Source organism: Danio aesculapii, chromosome 21 (genome assembly GCF_903798145.1).
Source record: "Danio aesculapii chromosome 21, fDanAes4.1, whole genome shotgun sequence".
NCBI classification, from domain to species: Eukaryota; Metazoa; Chordata; class Actinopteri; order Cypriniformes; family Danionidae; genus Danio; species Danio aesculapii.
The window spans coordinates 7,831,956-7,855,973 of record NC_079455.1 but is presented as its reverse complement, the minus strand read 5'-3'; the positions used below and the strand labels follow the sequence as shown (position 1 = coordinate 7,855,973).

The window sequence follows — 24,018 nt, the reverse complement described above, 5'->3', positions numbered from 1 at the left end:
ATTATTATCATTCATATTGTTATTATTATTATTATTATTATTATTATTTTATTATTATTTTATTATTATTATTATTATCATCATCATACTAATGTATTTATAATAGTAATATTATTGTTATTAAGAACATTAAGAACAAATATTCTAAAAATTCTAAAACATTGACAAAGCATGTTCTAGAGTAATTAAACACTTTCCGTTATTATTATTATTATTATTATTATTAGCAACAACAACAAAACAACAACAGCAATAAAAAATTATGATAATTAATAATAATATTATTATTATTATTATTATTATTATTATTATTATTATTATTATTATTATTATTATTATTATTAACGACAACAACAAAATAATAATAATAATAATGATGATGTTAATAATAATAATAATAATAATCATAAGTTATTATTATTATTAATAATCATATTATTATTATTATTGTTACTGTTGTTGTTGTTGTTAATAATAATAATAATAATAATAATAATAATATAATATTATTATCATTAATAAAGATGAAAATATTATTACACAATGTTGTCATTGTTAATGATAATTATTATTATTGTTATTATTATTATTACTAATACTACTATTAATAATAATAATAATAATAATAATAATAATAATAATGAAATAGTAAAACAAATATTAGTATTACAATTATAATGATAATACTTATAATAATAATGATAATAAATCGTATTATTATTATTATTATTATTATTATTATTATTATTAATTATATTATTATTATTATTATTATTATAATAATTATTATTATCATCATCAACATATTATTAACAATATGGTATTGTTATTGTTATTATTATTAATAATATTAATAATTATAATAGTAGTACTAATACTGTTGTTATTATTAATATTGTTGTTATTATTATTATTATTATTATTATTATTATTATTATTATTATTTTATGTTTTTATTTATTTATTGAGGACAATAAGCAGGTTTGTGGTGGATTTGAAGGTTCAACAAAATATATTATTTCTTGATAATTAAAGTTAAAGTGTGAACGACAGGTAAATAAATAAAAAAAACTAATGAAAAAATAAATAAATAAATAAATAAATAAATAAATAAATAAATAAATAAATAAATAAATAAATAAATAAATAAAACAAAGTCGCCCCAAAATAGAGTCCCCATATATATTTATATGTATTTTTTTTGCAAGTCTCATTAGAAAGATGAAAGAATGTTGGCACAAGCAGCTGTGAAAAAGGCTCTCAGTTTCTGGTCACATTTGGCATTAAAACAAGAAGCACTTGGCAGAGCTTTCCAACATTAAAACCCCAGATGGTGAGAATATATTTATGTTCTGTTTTTTCGTTTATCTTTTTTTCAGTGATTTATTTTGGGAAAGCAAAGTGAAAGCAAAAAAATCCTGGACATTTCAAGGTTGCTTTGCGCTGTATTTGATCATGGTGCTGTGCTTGTCTCAGGGCTTGCGCCAAACTTCCTTTAAAGTGATTACTCAAGTCTGTGTACATCAATTTTTTTTTTTTTTTCCTTCTCCATGCAATGATTTTCCCTAAGCCACAGTTCATTACCTTACATCCACTCTCTCTCAGCAAACGGACTGCAATGAGAACAAGGGTATTTAGAACTGGATGTTTCCCTTTTCCGATTTGATCTCAAGTGTTCCTGGAGTGATTCCAGGCCTGCATCTGAATCAGTGTGAAGGCCTTTAGTGGACCACACAGGGATAACGTGCATGTTTTTAGGTCAGGCTAATACTGTTATGCTAATGCTTAGATAGATGCATATGTCTTATTTTACAAGCCTATAGCAAAGAATCAATCCTGCCATGTAACAGGGCTGTGCTCTAATAGCATGACAGCTGTGAGTTAGTGAAGGGGAAACACAACTTCAGCTGCCATGGAAATTTATTAAGCACAACACCTGTCAGTCCAAGCTAGACTTAACAGATGTGTTTGTTTTTTGTGAAAATTGATTTCTTTAGCTGTAGTGTAGCCCTAGTCCGCTCGCTGTAAGAAATTCTGGGTTCCACACAATTCCTTCATGTTCTCCAAACACAAATCGATTAAGTTAACTTTAGTTTTTACAAATTTTAGTGAATCGAACATAAAAAAAAATAAGTTGTATCCCCTAGAAATCGTTAAGAATTGTGTTTCAACTCATTTTTAAATAAGTAGTAATCAGTAGCCTATGGCTGTTTCTCAATACCAAGTACGCAAAGTTCGGACTTGCGTCCTTAGAAGTTCAGACTTGCAAAGTTCAGACTTGAAAGAACTAACTACAGAGGACACGAGGACACAAGTGGGGTACTTCTTAAATGGAACAGCAGTGTACTTTATAATGTCACTTACCTCACCACGGATTAAACTGTACATTAAAAATAGAATGATTTAATTATATAAAGCATGGCCTTATAATTAATATTACATTAATATTACAAATCTATATTTTTGATTTAAGAAAATGAAACATAAATCACTATGAATGTGAAGTGAAATGGGTTATTATACACAGACTCGTGCCTTTGATTATCAGATTTAATAAACTACAATGGACATTATACAAGTAAAAAGTACAAGACGTACATAATGAGAAACAAAGATAACGTTAAGCAATTTGGTAAACAAAGACAAACCTCGTACAACACGGTAGCAAAAACGTAACCTAAAACGCCAAAATAAAACGCCTGAAAACAAATCATAGATTTATAAGACCAAAATATGTCTTTTAGATATGCACAAAATGTATTAAACATCATGTTTTACTACAATGGAGAGATGAGATCCAGCGGTACATCCGTGATGGACTGGCCGATGTAAAGCTGCTCTCGGTGGGGGAGGTGATGACTAAGCTCCCGCTGACAGGCTGGTGGTCAGAGTCCACATAAGCTGAGGCACATTGCCAAAGACGCGCTATCTTTATAAATAAACTGGCGATTCGAGTTTAAAACAACTACATTCTCGCCTGAAAAACTCTCAAAACTTTAATTTGTAACACAGCAGATGAGTATTTATTTATTTAGTTTTTTAATAAAAATAAAAAAAAAAAATATATATATATATATATAAAAATTAATTAAAAAATATTTTTTTAAAAAGAGGAGTATTTTTTAAAGGTTTTCTCCTCCACCATTAGCTTTTGCTGGTTGCGCTGCAATGCATTCTGGGATACCTGTGATTTGTAAGTTCGCACAAGTCAACTCTTGATGAATCCTTGCCAAAAAGGGTGTAGCAAGTACACATCCGGGAATTTTATCTGTATTTGGCCTATCTGAATTTTATCTGTACCTGGCAAGATGTGAACTTTGAATTGGAAAAGTACTTCGGCGAGAGTTGATGACGTTTCATGAGGACACAAGAATGCAAGTACAGAACCCATATTGAAAGCAGCCAGTCAATTTTGAGTGCTGGCTTTAAGATTAAAGGGCACCTATGTTGAAAATCATCTTTTGTAAGCCATATGGACAGAATTGTGTGTAGGTATAGTGTGTCCACTATTGGAGTGATATAAACACAATAAGTCTCTTTTAAAACATTTCCTGACATTAAAATATTATTTAAATTCCTCCCATTTTGAGGCCGACCTAATGTGATGTAGGAGGGTGCTTTCCTCGACTACCTAATTGATTGACAGCCGCCTATTAACATGTCTCCATAGTAATGCGTATAATCATATCAACAAGACAGCACGTGCACATAGCAACTGGGATTAAGAGATCTGTTCAGCTCTCTGTGATTATCAGTCATCATCAAATGTGATGGAGAGTGAGTTTTACTAGTTTAAAATGTTTTAAAACAGTGCATGAGTGTAATGAATTACAACTTTTACCGTCTTTATCACCACAGCTGCATGTCAGAACAATTATAAAAGAAGACGCTTCAATCCCGGTTTGTGGACGTTAAATCAGGTTTATTTTGTACATTAACATAACGGATATCTATACAGCAGTGGATATTAACAAGTGTCCTGTCACATTTGCTGTGCAAAAACAGTGCAAAGCTGTGTAGCATTATTAACAACGTGCAAGCTGTGTGTCTGCTGTGTGTGTGAACTTTGTAACGACATTGTGTGTGACTCATCATTGCAGAAGGGCTTGAATTAACTTCACAACAAATACATCAAATAATCATTGGGAAAGTGCTGTAGTATTTCTCACAAACTCTACATGAGATCTGCTTCCTTCATGTCTGTTACTGTGCTGTTTATCTGATAGAGACAGAGACACTCTGACAGGCACATGGGAATGGTGGTGGTGGTAGGGGATTAGCATTAAAGGCACAAGCAACAAAAACAGCTACAATGTGCTCAGAGCTGAAAATTCCAATATTCTGAAAGGTATAATAAATAATCTGATGGGTAGTTTAAGCTGAAACTTTACAGACACATTCTGGAGACACAAAAGGCTTATCTTAAATCTTGAAAAAGGGGTAAAATATGTGCTCTTTAAAACTAGGGATTGGCAAAAAAGACTGTAGTCTTTAGCACACTAGTTAGTGTGCATGTCTATAAGGCTAGGGACACCAGTTTAAATTCTGCTCATATAGCAAAGTGTATGGTGGCTGAGAGTTAAAAGTTCTGCAAGGTAAGAAAACTTAAATAATTGAGAAAACACCTTCAGTTTGACAACACTGCCACAGCCATATCACCCTGCCACAGAAATAGCCACAGTCATATCACATTGCAGCCCAAGACCAGTTACTCACTGAAGCTAAGCAGGGCTGAGGCTTGTCAGTACTTGGATGGATGACCACATAGGAAAACTATGTTGTTATTGGAAGTGGTGTTAGTGAGACCAACAGGCTTCACTCAACCTGTGGTCTATGTGAGTCCTGCCCCAGTAAAGTAGAGGGGACACTATACTGTCAGTGAGCACCGTCTTTTGAATGAGACATTAAACCAAGGTCCTGACATCCCATGGCACTTCTCGCAAAGAGTAGGGGTGGAACCCCAGGGTTCTGGCCAAATTTCCTTCATACTTTAACAATCATGGCCTCCAAATCATTCCCATAAACAGAATTGGCTCCATCAATGTCTCTTCACTCTCCTATAGTAGTTTCCTTTTTTTTTGCACTTACCAGCTGACCACTTACCTCCGTGTGGACGGCTTTTCTGCTGTTACCAGTTTGCTCAGTAGCTCGCCATGTACATCAGCAGACTTGAGACACAAAGAGGAGTTGACAACAATGACGGGGTTTAAGTCTGGCGAAGAATGGTTTTAGACAGCTGGTAAAACAAAAATATGAGGCAAAAATAAAATAAACAAGTAAATAACAGGGTGAGAATGTAATACAATCTGAAAATGTGGTAAAAATCAGGTGGCCACAAGGGTTTTTCTTTTTCTGGAAGCTTTTGAAAACTGTGGTTGGGTTTAGGGAAGGAGGAGAGTGGGGTTATTGGTCAGTCTGTCAGCCTCTGGTGTACTTACATGAGAACAGCAGGCGAAAAAGGTACTCGCAAGCGAAATTTGAGATCTCAAAAAGTCTACACAGCGGCCTCTGGCAGATTCACAAAAAAACAAAAATTGCAATTTCGCAATTTCCAGAAATGTATATAGGGGTACATATCAATAATAAGCCTGGATTGAATTTTGCTCTTAAAAAAAATATGAGCTTTACAAGAATTTGTATAATTGTAATTATTCTATCAGACCCGTAGCCAGCCTGATGATAGAGGTGGTTCTTTTTTTCTTAAAATATGGACCTTATTGCAGTTAGTAGTCTTATTTTCTATTTAATTATAAGGTTTAAATACTTTTAAGCACTATTTTTGGCTGGATTAGCTTGTCAGATGGTCATCAACCACATTTTTGGATGTAGGCTACCAAAAACATTTCCTAAAGATTTAGAAGACAAAAAAAAATTATAATAATAATACTTACTTTTCAAAAACAAATTTATTACATCATATATCAGAAAAAAGCATGCTGTTCAAGTTTTAAATGAAAAACTAGCCTATTATTAAATAGTCATATATTAGGCAAACACAAACTGGGCAGCACATTCAACTTTCCTTAGTCATGCTGAAGCAACAGCCAACAGATGATTCCGCTTGGTCTTAAAGCCTTCTTTGATGGTTATTTTCACAATGTATTATGGCATAACAGTCAAAATAGGACAAATGAGCTTGTGTATGGGACAAATTCCGAACCTTTGTCAGTGAGGGGTGGGTCTTTTGAACCACCCGAACCCCTCTGGCTACGAGCCTGTCTATTGTTTTTTTTTACAATTATGATAAGGAAAACATAGCAAGAACACATTTCATCCATTTAAGTACTGTTAGTTTAGATTGTAAAGTTACCCTTAACTTACACTTTTTAGAAGTTAAATAAATAAATAAAGCAGATTAAATAATTAAAGAAGAAAAACTAGATATTTCCTCTGTCATAGACATTCTTATATATAATTGGCTCATAAATTGTCAGTACATGATGTTAAGTGAATTTATATCACAGCAATTACCACAATTTGAATATCTTCTTAAGTCTTTGAGGCACTAGGACGTTTTCTAAAACACTAGAAAATAGGAAAATGGTTCTTCTATACCACGTAGGCTCTTTTGCATCTAAACGAAGGCTTTATTTTCCATAGTATATGCACAAATAAATGCAAACGCATATACAGTCAGTAAATTGGACGAATCATAAAACATTCCAACCTTACAGTTTTTCAGGACATGAAAAACTCACACTTTTTCCCTTTTTCTTTTCATTCACTTACTTTTCTTTCATGTGCTCGTCTCAGTGCAGAGAGAATCATCCCCAGCTGGAGACATTCGATTACAGTATTTTGCAACTCTTTTGAGATAAGCACTGCTTCATCTGATGAGAGACTGCCATAGTATCTGCTCCGGCTCCGATATAAAAGAATTCAGAGCAGGGAAGGAAATTCAAAAAGTCTCACGAGGGGCGGAGGAGCTGTGAAATTCAGTTCGGATTTTGTTCAGCTCCGCAGGAAGAGCAATAAGAGCAAATTAGGACAAACCCTGCAACATCTGCTCTGTTTTTGTCTTCAGTGTGAGTGCGAATACAGTATTGGAAAGACCTTGGCTATTCTACAGAGCCAGTAATGTGGCTTTTGTGCTTTTAAAACACAGAAAAGTGTCACCGAACACTGAAATATCAAGGAGTTGAAATTACTAATGATGAGCTGCAGTATTTTACAGTAAGACTGATATGAAAGAGTTATTTATATCTAAAGCCTATGTGATGATGTTGCCCTAGGGACATTATTTTAGTCTGAGCTGAATGTTATTCTTCATTAATTTTAACAATCAGATGTTAAAGAGGGGAATGCAATTAGCTTGGGAACCCTCCCAAGAGATGCCAAGCTTCAAATCTCATAATGTGAGTAGTTAGTCATTGGACTAATTAATAGTAAGTACTATTACATTTATACAGCTTTCTTTTTAAAAGGCTGTATATATCTGTTCATTTATTACCCTTTTTCATGTATTTTTTAATGTTTTCTGAGGGGTGGCATGATGGCTCAGTGGTTAGCAGTGTCACCTCACAGCAAAAAGTTCGCTGGTTCGTGTCCCAGCTGGGCCAGTTGGCATTTCTGTGAGGAGTTTGCATGTTCTCCCCGTGTTTGTGTGGGTTTCGTCCATATGCTCTGGTTTCCCACACACTCCAAAGACATGCGCTATAGGTGAATTGATTAAATTAAAGTTTGTCCAGTTAGCTCGCCATGTACGTCGGTGGACTTGAGACACAGAGAGAAATTGACTACGATAACGGCGTTCGAGTCCGGTTCGAGTCCGATGAAGAATAGTTCCAGAAAGCGGGTGAGACAAAAACAGAAGCCAAAAAAATTAAATAAACTAGTAAATAACAGGGTGAGAATGTGGTACTTTTTTTTTCTTTCTCTGAATTTCTTGAGTGAAACATGATTAACATATTAAAATAAGTAACAAAAATATTTGTTTTCTTGATTTTTGTCATTACATTATTTTTTTACAATGTTCTAAATGCATCTCTTGGGACAGGGATGTTTAAAATGCCTACTGTAAATGTTCTGCAACACCAAGCTTTCTGCAATGCTCTGGGAGTTCATTCCTTACCCTGCCATTAACTGTAGCTTACACCTGTCTGCGATTATAAGTAATTTATCCAACATCTTTAGGCCCTCTATCACTTGATTACAGGAATACAGTCAATCAAACAGACACCAACCTGTGTAATATGTTAGAATATCTTGACTGTCACTTGCCCCAGTTTCCTTACTAGAGATTGACTGGGGAGCATCAGCGATGTTGAGAGCTTGAGATGAGGCATACAGCTGGACTCCGCTGTGATAATCGAAAGCAGCCATGACAGGGAATTTGCTGAATGTGTCAGATTGCGCTTGTAGCTCTTTCTCTCACCAGAATACTCACAGTTAGCAACAGTCTGCAGGATAATGATATTAGCAGTCGGAGTCTTTGCTCTAATTGTAATTAACACGCATTGATTAGCCTAAATTATGTTTCAGTGACTCGCAGCAGTTATTTTCTTCAAAATTTGTTTTTGTATTTTTTATTACTATTTTCTTTGTAGTACTTTACTTGAAGAGAGTGCTCTTAAGACTTTCATGAAACCTTCACCATAATGTCATAACACAAGTCATCAATGTAATATTTGATTTAAAATATGATTCATTAAGTGTCATTTGCTCAGTTATGTAATTTTAAATGCAAAGGTGACTTTGTTTGGCATGTCTTAGTCATGAGAACAAAATCCAACACAGGCTCATTTTGAATATGTACCCCATTTACATTTCTGGAGAGCATGAATTATGTAGCCAAAGGTACCCTGTAAAACCAAAAAAGTTATCTTAAACCATTTGAGGAAACCGGTTGCAACAAACCATTTAAGTTCAAAAACGAATCCAAATGAGTACTATGAACTTAATCCATTTGAGTAAATGAAGCAATTTCAGCACAAACCCAATAAATGAAGAGAACCCAAACCAACTGAGTACTGTAAAACCCAGTAAGTTAAGGCAACTCAAAACGTTGGAGGAAACCGATTACTACAATCCATTTGAGTTCAAAAACTAATCTATATGAGTTCTGCGAACTTACTCTATTTAAGTTGAAGTAATGATTTTTTTAATTCAAGAGTTCAAAACTCTTTTCAATGAGTAGAAATAACTTTCAGTAAATTTTGAGTTTTAATTTAATATTATGAAGTTGACTGTTGGGTTTTACAGTGTATGTATGGCTGCATTTTATTTATAAAACAAACGCTACGGGGTGGTATGACGCCGTCGACGACTTCTGTTCCTTTTCACCCTACCAGCTGACCACTTAGCTTCATGTAGACTGCTTTTCCACTGTTACCAGTTTGCCCAGTGGTTCGCCACGTACGTCGGCAGACTTGAGTGGTGGAGCGGAGTTGTCTGAAGTCAGCGAAGAATGGTTCCAGAGATCCGTTCAGATCAGAATGTATTTTTTACACATTTATTCACACGTTTGCATTACTGAGAGCAGGAAAGAGACAGGCTGCCCTTGTAAGCAGTATCCCCATAATATTTATTAAACATGAAATATATTAAAATAAAAGATCAACAAATTAATCTGTCTTGACAATCCTAATATCATAAATACTATTAGTGAAAATACTTAAATAACAGACAAACCTAAATGCCCAACGCAAGCCAGCTGGGTTCCAGACCAGTTCAGCTCGATGACGTATAATGTCTCCGACACCGCCTGTAGTCCCATTTAGCAACTTAATAGCAACCATCTTTTTAAAGAAGCGTAACTTATGTGTGTGTTATGAGTGTGATGTAACTGATGTGTTTTATGTCGTAGAGTAAAACTTAAGAACAACTCCTACTTTTGAGTCTTTTCAGAGATCACTGAAAACGCTTATTTTCTTTAGTTTTTAATCATGTGTTTATGTAATATGGGTTCCTTGTATGTTTGCATGAATTATTCATAATTTTTTTTTATGTACATCGCTTTGGAACCCATCGTGGTTGGTTGAAAGTGCTCTAGAAATAAATTGAGTTGAGTTGAATTAAGTTGTCTTGGTAACGTAAAGTTATCATGACAAAAACAAAGACAGGTTATGCTGTATTTGTATGGTGGCTGGGAAGTGCAAAACAACATTGCAAAGTGTGAAACACTTTTACGAAGCTCAAGACAAATTAACATTTTGAAAAAAACATTTTTACCTATCATAAGACACAATTATGTAGAAAAAAACAATTTTACCAAGGAAGAAAAAAATTTACATTTTAGAAAAAAATAACAAGACGCAAAACACTTTTACCAGTCACGAAACAAATTTACAATGACAGATTCCTTAGGAAAGGGAATGTACCACAAACTGGAAGTGACGCAAAATGTACCACACACCAGAAAATATAAGCTTGTATGTGACTTTGTAGACACGGGTTAACACAAGTCAAAAGGCACAGGTTAACATGAGTCTACAACTATAAAAATCATGGTTTGACCAACTGCGATAAAACATCGTTTTGTCATTTAGAGCAATTTAGAGAAAATATCAGCGTGAGAGTATGTAGAAACATGTAAACGCAAGTGCATGGAAACAAGTTAACACAAGCACAGCATATGCACAGCAAATGCACAACCAAAGCACAGCAAATGTTGACTAATAAAGATATTAAAACCGACCTCAACATGTAGTCTTGAATAGCTCAGTTACATAGGTCGATTAATACAAGTGCTGAACTTTTTGACTTGGGTTCAAATCCCAATGGTGACATGTCAATTATAATTATTTCTTTACATTAATTTTGGTTATAAACTGTTCTGCCACACAAATATTTAAATCAATAATGTTTACAATGACGCTGACACCAAGTAATAAGAATATTTATTTGGTATGGGCATGTTATGTTGCTGTGAAAAAGTGATGGGCACCAGTTAACATGGACACCAGTTAAACCATAACACCGGTTTTGTTCAGTTTACTTTTAAGACTTCTCAAGCAGATGTTTATACTGTGTAGACTTGACATCCTGTCCACGATTACAGTGTACAAGTGGCCCTCATTAAAATATTGAACACATTGATGCAGTATGTCTGGTGTTTCCATCTGGTCTGCGTCCTTTAGAAACTCCAAACACTGACCACACGTAAAGCAAAACCGCATTAAGATGCTCATGTGTTTGCCACAAAACGGGCAAAACATCCCTCGACCGCAGTCCATGTTCGGTCACCATTAACTTTATTTAGGCCATGTACTCCACAGCATGAATTTACCATGCTCACCACCAACGAAAAAATGCCTTTCATCGCAGCACTTCAGGTGTGTGGTACATTCCCTTTCCATAAGGAATCTGTCATTGTAAATTTGTTTTAGGACTGGTAAAAGTGTTTTGCGTCTTATTTTTTTTTTCAAAAATGTACATTTGTTTCATCCTTCTTAAAATAGTTTTTTCTATTTAATTGTGTGTTATGATAGGTACAAATGTTTTCCAAAATGTAAATTTGTCTTGAGCTTCATAAAAGTTTCACACTTTGTAATGTTGTTTTGCACTTCCCGACCACTGTACTATTTGCCTATGTCAAGTTTAAAATGACATAAACAACAAACAACACTTAATTACAGTTGTCATAAGAATGCAATCTTATCTGCTTTATATTCATGACATGTGCCAGTCCATGATTATAAATGTGTCATGCCAGTCTTATGAACACCCCATCAAGTAAAGTGGTGCATTTAGTTTTGTCCACTTTTCCAATGTGACCATTAGTCTAGAAAATAATATAACAACAATAACCACCATTATTTTGTTTTTAGTAAAATATTGAAAACGAGATGATGGAACTCCTTTTATCCATTTATTAGTTAATTAAGGATAATTAATAAACTGCGGTTATACAGCACTTAACATCGCCTGTAATTAAAACCATTATTTGAATCTACATGCAAATTCAAGTCACTCCTCCTTTACGAGCTTCAATCTCCATGCATTTATTGGGGCGATGGAGATTAACAGCCTGTGAAATGTGGTACAGGAGATTCCTTTACAGAGGAAATATGGCCCCCACATTTCACCGTTTTATCATGGCTGAATGGGAAATTTGCTGTGCTGAGTGACCATTGGAATTCTGTCAGATGACCATGGTAAGCGAATGATAAAGAGTCCATAAAAGCAGGTAAATTATAGTTAAGGCTCTGCTGTACCCACACACACACACAGCGTGAGAAGCCGGTGAAGTAATTCAGCTTGTCTGTGGTCACCGCGCAAGATTAGATTTTCACACTGAGCACAGTATATTGGTGTCTTACCACGTCGTGTCTTGTTGCCTGAAACCTCAAGTTATTATGAGCACACAAACCTACCAAGTAGCCTATCGTTTTTATTGTATTTTCTTAGATTTTTCTATAGAGCATGTATTGGTTGAAACTACTCGTTATTTGATCATTTAGCTTCATATCTTCTTTGTCTGTACATTGACTATATGAGAATTTTCAAGCCACGTTATACATTGCAAATAAATACTGAATGTCCTTCTTTGCAGTGAAATATACTGAGTTATTTGGCACAGTTTATTTAAGTGAACAATGTAGTGACAAGTGAATCACCATTCAAATAATCAATCTTAATGAGCTTTACATGTATTGACCTCATTCTGTTTTAAAATGAAATGTTTGGCTGAAAAGAAGGTCCTGACAAATGATATAGGCGCAAAGGCTAAAGCGCATGGCGCAAAGGCATTAATGGCATGTCTGAATCCACTTTTGCTATTTTAAGAATGGAAAAATTTGATCTGCGCCCTGGCGCATGGTCTAACATGGTTGTGCTTATTCTCCTAGTGAGCTATGGGTGTGTTTTCAGCATAACAAACATTAAACCAATTAGAGTCTCATCTCCCATTTCCTTAAAGAGTCACTTGCGATGCGCCATGACACATTTGCTATTGTCATGTGCGAGGATAAAGAATGAGCCTTCTCCATTCTGCCTCTTTACTTTCTCTTTATTTTACTTTTGACTTTCATGGATAAGGAAACAGTGTTGTACAAACTCCACTGAAGATATTCATTAACTTACATATTTAATTTTGTTTGTTAAGCGGAAAGATTTGTTTTAAAACTATTTCTAAATTCAGTTTCCAGCAAACAAATGAATGAAGAATAGTAACGAAGTGGAGTCAAATTTATATCCAAACATACGTCCCATTCTTGTACCTTATATATATGCACATAATAAATACGTAGCTCGTAGTACATGTTCAACAAATACTTTTGCTTCAAATCATCTAAATCTCAGCGTCAGCACATTCAGAAATAACAGTTTGTTGGCAAAAGCCTCTAAACGCCATTTGCCTTTTACAACAAAAGCCACTATGTCTCAAGAACCAATCAGAAGGCGAATCATATTTTTTCAACGTAACGGCGTGCTGATAAGCCGGCTTTACCTCAGAAGACTTTACCTCAAAACTCTGTGCAGTATAAGAAAAAGAAAACACACTGTACAGTCAGAAGTGTAACATGCATTCATAAAGTCTTTTTGCGCAGTGACGCTACTTTGAATGAGTCTGATTTACTTTACATTGAACAGCAACTGGTGACGCAGTGGCGCATTAGGTAGTGCTGTCGCCTCACAGCAAGAAGGTCGCTGGCTTTAGCCTTGGCTGGGTCAGTTGGCGTTTCTGTGTGGAGTTTGTATGTTCTCCCTGAGTTCACGTGGGTTTCCTCTAGGTGCTCCGTTTTCCCCCACAGTCCAAAGACATGTGGTACAGGTGAATTGGGTAGGCTAAATTGTCCGTAGTGTATGAGTGTGCGTGAATGTGTATGGATGTTTCACAGGGATGGGTTGCGCCTGGAAGGGCATTTGCTGCGTAAAACATGTGCTGGATAAGTTGGCAGTTCATTCCGCTGTGGCAACCCCGGAATAATAAGGGGACTAAGCCGAAAAGAAAATGAATGAATAAACGGCAACTGCATTTCATGAAAGATGAAGTTAAGATGCCGTTCTTGTATCCCACATGGATGCTATAAGGATAAATAAGCAACGAAAAAGAAACCAAGACCTTGAGTATGGTGAGAATGAATAAATGACAGCTTCTAAAAGTGTCTGAGTGACATCGCCTTTTTGCCCAGTAGGCCTACTTTGTGTTTTATTTGCTAATTTAAGCTATTTTTTTTAGATAAATATAATGTGTAAAACTATACATTATTTATATTACTTCAAATTACCTATACGTCTGATAAGCTTATTATATTAATGGACAATGCACAGATATAGATGTTTTTACACTACATTATTTAAATCTAACAAGCTTATTACAATGTTTGCAATGTTTACATTGTTCTACGTACATTAAATCAAAATCTCTATTAGAAATGACCACAGATTTTTAAGATTTAATTAATGTCAATTTTAAAGTTATTGATTAATGCATTTACTTGACAGATTTCGTTCATTCATTTTGCTTTAGTCTCTTTCCTTTAGTCTTTCCTTTAGTTACCACAGCGGAATGAACCGCCACTTACTCGACAGATTTATGTATTTTTAATTTTAGGTAGTTTGTGTAATGCGTTTTAGGTTTGGTAAAATAATTTCTAATTGCATTTTTAGTGATTTTCAACTAACTACACTGTCTTGTCCCAATAGGTGGATTTAGAGTTTTTTTCCAAAAAAGCACAAGTGGATTTAGCTGGTTTTTGACACAAAATAAAATCTGTCTTGTTAAAAAACAAAGAAATGTCTAAAGTGACATTTATAAAAAAAAAAAAAGTTATTTTATTTACTAGCTAATAACTTTTTCATTATCTATAAAATGAAACTTCTGAATCTAATTATAGGAGCCTAAAGCAGGTCACACACCAGAAGCGACGCGATGCGACGCATAGCGCCACTCATTTCAGAATTCTAAAAATAGGTTTCTATCAGGGTACACACTCCGGCAATGCAAGTCAGCGGCTGTATGTATATATGTATATATATATTTTTGTAACATTTTAATCTTTTAATTTTTTCATACGTAAATATATTTGTGTATTGCTGTACATCCTGTGTGTAATGTGTATTATGCGTTTAGAATCACATAGGCACATAACTAAAGCGCTCAGTGTGGGCCTAAAGTTGGTCAATAGTGCAGTCTATTTTAGTTCCTCACAATAGCAATGCGCCAACAATGCACCTTAACACACTTCTTTTTTAGACCAGCACACACATGAGTCCACAAAGTGGCACAAGTGGATTTGCTATTTAAACAAAGTGGTACAAAACATGAAAATAAGCGTTGCGCTGAACTGAAAATTGCAACAAATCGTGCCATACACACCTTACGCCTTACACTTATTGCACCAAGTGTATGATAAGGCCTATGTCTTTTCCACCCCATAAAATGTTGAATAACATGTTAAAAATAGTCACACAATGCCCCTATTGTTTTCATTTTAATAATAAACATATGTTATACACCACTTTATTTACCTAAAAACAGTTTGATTATCAAATAGATAAATATACCTAAAAAATAGCAAAAAAAGTCTGTCAATGTAAAGAAAACAGAAAACATTGTTTTATAAATTCAACTATTTAGAATGGATGATTTTTATTAATTAAATGGCTTCCAAAAAAGTAAAACAGAAAACAGCTAATTCGTTATAAAAAAAGTGTTTCCATTATATTGACTCTGTATTCTCTGTTTAAGAGATTAGATCTTATCTCGTTCTGTCTCTTCCATTATGTCATTTAGGAATACTCCATTTTTCTTAAAGCTACAAATATGTGCTCACAGCCTTCATAAACACTTCTTCTACTCCCCAAGGCTGATTTTCTTTCTTTTTTCTTCCTTTTTTTTTCCCAAATGCACACAGTGAGTCTTATAGTCCAGAGTGTCCTGCTCACTGTAGCAATGTCAAATAGCCTTATTGCAGAGAATGATGTTATCTCTCTAACGGAAGATCTGTTCATCCATGCTTATGTGTGATGTTGTATGCCTGTGTCTGAAGTTACCTCTATGAACCCACTATCCAGATGTGAAGTTTTCATTTATTAACTATATTTAGTGTTTATATTGTATTAGGGCTGCACAATATATTGTTTCAGCATCGACATCGCAATGTTATCATTCGCAATAGTCACACCGCAAGTATATGCAATGTCGAGTCTGGATTATAATTCATCATTTTGCAAGTGTTTTTTGAGGACTGTAAATGTGTGAGGGTTTTAAAAGCATTCAGGCATAAGAAAAAAAATACCGTTTGTAACTAACAATTATTTTTTTTTAATTGTTTATAAAAACAAAAACTGTATTATTTTACATTTAATCATACAATTACTGTATACCTAAATACATTTTGACTCTTCAGAAAACAATAAAACTTTTTTTTATTTCATTGCCATGTTTCTCTTTATTGAATTGATGTATGCTTGTAGATTGTTTATTATATTTTATGCACTCCCCCACAGAATCTTCCCAATCAATCAAAAATTATAGATTCTTTACATTTATTCAACTCATCTGGTGAAGTTATATTCATATAGCAGTTTATATTCTTTTGCAGATAAAAAAAAAAATTCCAATATTATGCAATCCTACATTGTATTGATAAGCAGGAGTGTATATTTAATATAACAGTTTGGGGGATAATAAACTTACTTGAAGAAATATGCATAAACAAAGGAAAGCATTCCAAGCGTAGACAAATTCCAATTGTTGTGGTGACAGTGGCCATGTCTGTTGTAGACATCATTATCCTTCAAGCAGGTAACGTTATTTTTGCTAAAATTGCAGACTGCCATAGTCTGAATTAGAACAAAATGACTTCAACCATTGTTAAAGTGAGTAAAATAAGCTTGACAGCACAACTTTTGCAGAGCTGGGCAGTTTTATCTATGTACAATAGAAATGGTCCAATAACTGAGTCCTGAGGCACCCAACATAGGCTCATTCTGAAAACGTCCTTTATACATTTCTGTAGATCATGAATTATGTAGCCAGAAGTATGTATGGCTGCATTTAGTCTTTAAAACAAATGCTATGGGGAGGTATGATGCCATTCCTTTTCGCGATTATCAGCTGACCGCTTATCTCCAGTTTGTCCAGTAGCTCGCCATGTACGTTGGCGGACTTGAGACGCAGTGAGGAGTTGACCATGATGATGGTGTTCGAATCTGGTGTAGAACGGTTCCAGAAAGACAAAAACAGAAGCCAATAAATAAGTATATAACAGGGTGAGAATGTAGTAGAATCTGAAAATGTGGTAAAAATCAGGCGAGGGCTTTTCTTTTCGGGGTTGCTTTTTAAAACTGTCAGTTGGTGTTTAGGGAAATAGGTGGGCGGGACAATTGGTGCTTTCTAAAACACTATTGGTTGGGTTTAGGCAAGGAGGAGGGTGGGTGGGTCGTCAGCAGCCTCTAGAGGATTTATGCGAAAACAAAAACTGAAGAAGAAAAAAACGTACCTCCTGAGACGTTTTTTGTGCTCTCCAAAAATGTATATAACGGTACGGTTTTAGAATGAGCCTGGGTTGTAGATATTGCATCTTGGAATTTTAACCCATCCGAGGCAACCTGAATGACCTACCTGAAAATAAAATCAAAATCAGAATCAATTTTATTGCCAAATGTGCTTCACACACACAAGGAATTTGTTTTGGCTACAGAAGCTTCCAGTGTACATAAAGTGACCAACACAAAATAAATAAATATGAAAAAAAAAAAAACCCACTCATGACTATGGGTAAACTGAAGTATCCTATTTGATTTGTGAACACATACTAACACATTGATTAAAATCTTGAGCCTTATGGCACATACACTCTCAAAAATAAAGGTACTTGAGCTGTCACTGGGGTGGAACCTTCTCAAAAGGTACACGTTTGTAATTAAAAGGTCCTTATTAATGCATCAAGGGTACATAGTAGTACCTAAAAAGTACAAATGTGTACCTCTTGAAAATTTAAGTTACTAATGGCTACCTTAAAGGTATCAATATGGACCTTTTTCAACTCAGTGGTACAGAACGGAATGGAACAGGTCGGTATGGGTCACCTTTATCAGGCTTACATTTTCACTGCCAAAAGGGTACACTTTTAGTGGGCATTCTCGCTCAAGGAAATTCCACAGTAAAGTCATATGGGTCGTTCACATATCAAATGAGAAGCACTTCTCACAAAACAGATAAAAAAAATCCTTTTTATGAACAGGATTTGATTATAACTGCAGATCAATGATAGCGAAGTAGCCTACTGTAACGTCTGCGATTATATAAAATAAATAAATAGATGCAATATATAAACACATATTGAGAGTCACGAATATGTTGCCAATTACAGAAAAACTAAACACAGCATACATTTAGTCCTTATTTGAGTTCAAAAACAACACGCAACATATAGCCTACAGTCAGTGCAAACCTCTCATCTGTATCTTTAATCTTTAGCAGCACATGTAGACTCTTGTTAGAAAGTAATTCCGTCATTTCGAGTTCATAATAGTCCAAAAGGTGATGATAATAGTTAAACATGGCAGTTTGCTCATGTTTTAGATTGCCGAAAGAATCATTTGCTCCTTTGTTTTCTCCGGCTTCTCCTTTGTTTTTTTTCACACTTCACTCTCGCGTTTGTCCATTTCTGAAAGGATCAGATGTCGGAAGCACTTCAATAATCACACACACGTTATTACCATCAGCTCAAGAAGTTCGTTATTTCAAATTTAGACGCGTGGCGAACGCACGCCAGAAAGTAAAACCACTCACACATTAGACGGGCTTGTAAACAACTACGGGGTACAGGGTAAATCCTGCTCTTCTTCTTGAATTTGTGGCTGTTCATCAAGATGACAATAAGGTTTGTCTGAGCTGAGGTGGACCATGGCTTGTGATTATATGTATATAATATTACGGTGTAATGTCTCGGCTGTGTTTTTAAAAATGGTGGTTTCTTTGTTTTCATTCTCCTGAAAACTGTTGTGTACATTTAAAGCATTGAATAAAAGCATTGGATTACAATTTATAATGTTATTATATTATATTAAAGGGTTAAAAAGTTCAATAAAGTTCAAACTGAAATTATTTGATTCTTTTAGTTAAATCAGGTCTTAATATAAACACATTATGTCTCTTCAAAGGACTGTATTATACTTCACGTTCCAAAGATGAATAAGATAATTGAAATAAATTACATAAATTGCACAATTATAGTAATCTTGGAAAGAAAGCACATGTGAGTCACAATAAGGCATCCACTGGGAATCTTCCAACAAGGAAAGTCTGATTGTAACGTGCTATTGACTGGAGACAGATAGTTGCAATTTCCCCTCATTTGGCCACCTGCAGTGGTGTTTCTCTGACACAGTTGCCTGCGTTGCTGTTAACGAATGGTGCCCGGGTGTCTCCATTAATCAGCGGTAACAAGCTGTTGACCACACTCTGAGCATTGTAGTCATACAGACCTGCAGCTCTGCCTAGAATTTACTCATATTAAAGCTTCAAATAACAGTGCATTTTGAAGGATTGATATGTTTTATGTCTCTTTTGATGAAATAGTTTTGTTGTGTGTTGCATTTCTTATATTGTGGGGACTATACTGTATGTCCTCATGTGTATGACTATATAGATTTTTTTTTTATCTGTTGGTCCCCATTTGGAAAACAGCTCATAAATGATCCAGAATAAAGAAATGTAAAAATACAGATTGTTTCCTGTGAGGAATGCATTTAGGCAACATAAGCTCATTCTGAAAACATAGCCCTATATGCATTTCTGGAGATCGCAAATTATGTAGCCAGAGGAACGTATGACAGCATTTCGTCTTAAAAACAAACGCTACGTATGATGCTGTTCCTTTTCGTGCTTGTAATCAGAATGAGCCTGGGTTGCATTTAGGGGCAGAGTTGGGGGATTGTATATAGAGTCTGTACAGTATAAACATATATACGTCTATGGAAAGTACCCATAAAGATAAGTGTGGGGTCTTGTAAAACTGTTTACCTAATAATTAAAAAAATATTTTTTAAATGTTATTATTTATTATTTTTTATCCAGTTAATCCTATTCCGCGTTTAGTGTATTGCTTCATTGTGACAATAAATGGAGTGGAAAAATGGCCAACAATTAAAGGAATCTTTTTAAAAAGTATTGTTCACCTACAAATTCTAATTATGTCATCATTTACAGTAGACCTCCTCCACTTGTTCCAAACATGTTTAGGGTTAGGGTAACCCTTAACCCTACATGTTTGAGTTTAAATTTTCTGTTCAATAATAAATAATAATAATACGTTTAATTTGTAATGTGGGTTTCTTAAACCCAAAGCGCTACAATAGAAGATATTAAACACATATAATAATAATAACAATAACAACAATACTAATAATAATATTAATAATAATAATAATAATTATTATTATTATTATTATTATTATTACTATTATTACTATAGCTGCAAGCAGCGATGAAAGCGATCTCGCATTCAGGCCCACTGCCGCCCGGTGGCCTTAGGATGACAGCCCTGCTGAAAAATCCAGCTTAAACCAGCCCAGACTGGTTGGCTGGTTTTAGCCGGTTGACCAGCCTGGCTTTAGAGGGGTTTTGGCCATTTCCAGGCTGGTTTTCAGCCATTTCCAGCCTGGTCTTGGCTGGTCAGGCTGGAAAATGACCAGCTAAAACCAGCATGACCAGTCTGGTTTAAGCTGGACATAGCTGGTTTTGGCTGGGCTCCCAGCCTGGCTTGGCTGGTCAAGCTGGTTTTAGCTGGTCATCACCCAGCCTGACCAGCTAAGACCAGGCTGGAAATGGCTGTAAACCAGGCTGGAAATGGCCAAAACCCCTCTAAAACCAGGCTGGTCGACCAGCTAAAACCAGCCAACCAGCCTAGGCTGGTTTAAGCTGGATTTTTCAGCAGGGAGAGCACAATGGACAATAATAATTTGAGCTGTTAAATATAAAAAAAACTGACAAAATCAGCAATTTTTGCCAAACTTTGTTCTGTCAGCAGTTGGACACTCACTTCTGACACCTAGATTAAGTGTACATGTTTCGAGCATGTTTAGACCCTCAGAAAAGCAATTAATTCAAGAGAAGAAGAAGAATAAATGGAGCAATTCCAGTAGGGCCTATGCACTGTTAGTGCTGGGTCCCTAATAATAATAATAATAATAATAATAATAATAATAATAATAATAATAATAATAATAATAATAATAATAATAATAAAGACAAAAGAATATATTGAAAGACAAAAGTAGTGGCAACCATTTACTTCAATATATTTATTGTTCCTACTGTGGCTGTTTGTTTCCAAGATTCTTCAGAATATGTGTTCAATGGAAGGTTCTATTTCGGGTGAACTACTGTATCCTTTAACAATGCAAACCGTGCAACTTTTTAAACGTTCTGTTCTTTTACTTGAGCACAGATAGCACTTCCTGACATTTAGACTGTCATCTGGTCAAATGTATTTTCACTGTGTGAACTCACAGGTCACGGTTTTCCAGTTTTGAACTTCTCTGCATGTGCTTGTGTGTTTGGGCTCCTGCATTCACACACATTTCTCTGTTTGGTGAGCCCAATTAAAACAGCAATGAATATAATGTTTATGCAATCACCTTGCAATATTAAGTGGGTTTAGTACACAGGCATTTGCATAAACATGAATGCATTATTTTTTTAAATTCCTAACTTTAAAGATGTTTAAATGTTTAGAAATGCTTATACCTAAAAAAAATCAAACATTCATTCATTCAATTTCTTTTCGGCTTAGTACATTTATTAATCTGGAGTTGCCACAGCGGAATGAACCACCAACTTATCCAACATGTATTTTACGCAGCGGATGCCCTTCCAGGAAACATGCATACACACTCATTTACACACTACGATCAATTTTAGCATACCCAGTTCACCTGTACCACATGTCTTTGACTTGTGGGGGAAACCCGGAGCACCCAGAAGAAACCCACGCGAACACGGGGAGAACATGCAAACTCCACACAGAAATGCCAACTGACCCATCAGAGGCTCAAATCAGCGACCTTCTTGCTGAGAGGCGAACGTGCTACCGACTGCGCCACCGCATCTCCCAAAAATCAAACAAAAATGTATTTAATTAATAGGTTTGTATTTTATTGTATTACACCAATGTAATTTATTATGTTCAACATATTTATTTAATACATCTATCTTATTTTAACTTTTTCTATTCCATGTGTCTTATTATAAATAAAATATAAAAGGATCATATAATATGAAAGATCATATAAAAGGATCTTTCAAAGATTCTTTCCAAAAACTCTTTGAAAATTAGAATCACCATTAAAATAATTATGAAATTATCATCATAACGATTTTATAATGTTGTATTATATTTTAATAATGTGTACTTGTGATATATTGATTAACATATTAAAGTCTTAAATTTACAATTTAACATGTTATTCATTTTCTTGTCAGCTTAGTCCCTTTAATAATCTGGGGTCGCCACAGCGGAATAAACCGCCAACTTATCCAGTATTTGTTTTACGCAGCGGATGCCCTTCCAGCTGCAACCCATCTCTGGGAAACATCCACACACACTCATTCACTACGGACAATTTAGCCCACCCAATTCACCTGTACCGCATGTCTTTGGACTGTGGGGGAAACCAGAGCACCCAGAGGAAACCCACGCAAATGCAGGGAGAACATGCAAACTCCACACAGAAACGCCAACTGACCAAGCCGAGGCTCGAACCAGCAACCTTCTTGCTGTGAGGCGACGGCACTACCTACTGCGCCACTGCGTTTCCCTTAACATGTTATTATGTGTTTTAAATTATATACGAGAACTAACGCTTGTCGTAGACATCACAGGATGACCAACACAATCTCACGGCAATTCGTAACTTTTTGATTTAGTGGCTAATTTGTATGAATTCATACGATGTAATTCGTACAATTTAGTACGATTTGCTCATCCCCCAATGACAGTTGGGTTTAGGGGTGGGGTTAGGTGCCATGCCTCCTTTTTAAAATAGTACAATTTCGTACAAATTTGTAGGAATTAGCCACTAAACTGACAAAATGTAAAATACTTACGTTTTCTCATGAGATCAGGCTGGGATAACTGATCATGAAGGAACGTGCAGTCTGGCACATTTGTTACCCACGACATGTCAAGATTTTACTGAAACAAAATCGCATTATCTGACATAGAGACTTTCATAACAGACATCAAAAATCATGTGATATGACCAGGGCTTTCAGTGTAAAACAAGCCGACTCTAAATGATCTTGTTTTAAACATGTTGCTACTAGAAACAAAAAAAAAAGCAGAGTGAAACAATAACTCGAGAGAGTGTTTTGAAAGTGTAAAAACATGTCAGGCAGCAAATGCTGTGCTGGAGAGATAGTCTTTGATCGGACACACTCCAAAGCATTTTACGTGTTGCCACAACCGACAGGTTCATAAGTAAACAAAGCATATTTTCAGAGGGAGCACCTTCCGGCTCATAGGTCAGATTCCATTGTGGTTCCTTTGCCAATGGACAAATCCATTAAGTGAATCTTTATGAGAGCCCAGAACACTTGAGCACTGGCCCATAACTCCAGGATTGATCAGATGTGACACTGAGGGAAGAGGAGGGTCACGGCCAATGAAATAGAAACACAATGATAAAATCATTGGAGAATGGGACGGCATGTAGAAGTTAAAGTGAAACTCGAATGGCTTTATCGATTACACCCTCAATCTGTTTATGAAGTTTATTTTGCAGGGAGTCAGCAGGGAGCAGCAGCTGCAGGTTTGTTTGGAAGAATTAGCCCGTGATTATCTAGGGTTTGTGCAAGTCATTGAAAGCGTTGGCTTTAATGAGGTGGGGGATTGAAAAAATGATATATCAATACCCCCCACAGGTGCTTTATCGAGCTGATGCTGTTGGAGTTTACAGCTAATTTGGCTATAGACAGTCAGAGAATAATGTAATGCTAATGGAGCAAAGAAAACAGGATGCTAATGGATAGTCAGTGTAAAAGAAAATGCTTCTGGGATTAGTCATATTATACAATTACTCTTGATATGTTATATATTTTCCACAATCTGAAATATTGTTAAG

General features: G+C 35.2%; 1 protein-coding gene across 3 annotated transcripts in view; it reads left to right on the top strand.

Moving 5' to 3' along the window:
* sgcd (sarcoglycan, delta (dystrophin-associated glycoprotein)) overlaps positions 1-24,018 on the top strand; it is a 374,313-nt gene that overhangs the window by 305,010 nt on the left and 45,285 nt on the right. The window lies entirely within an intron of this gene.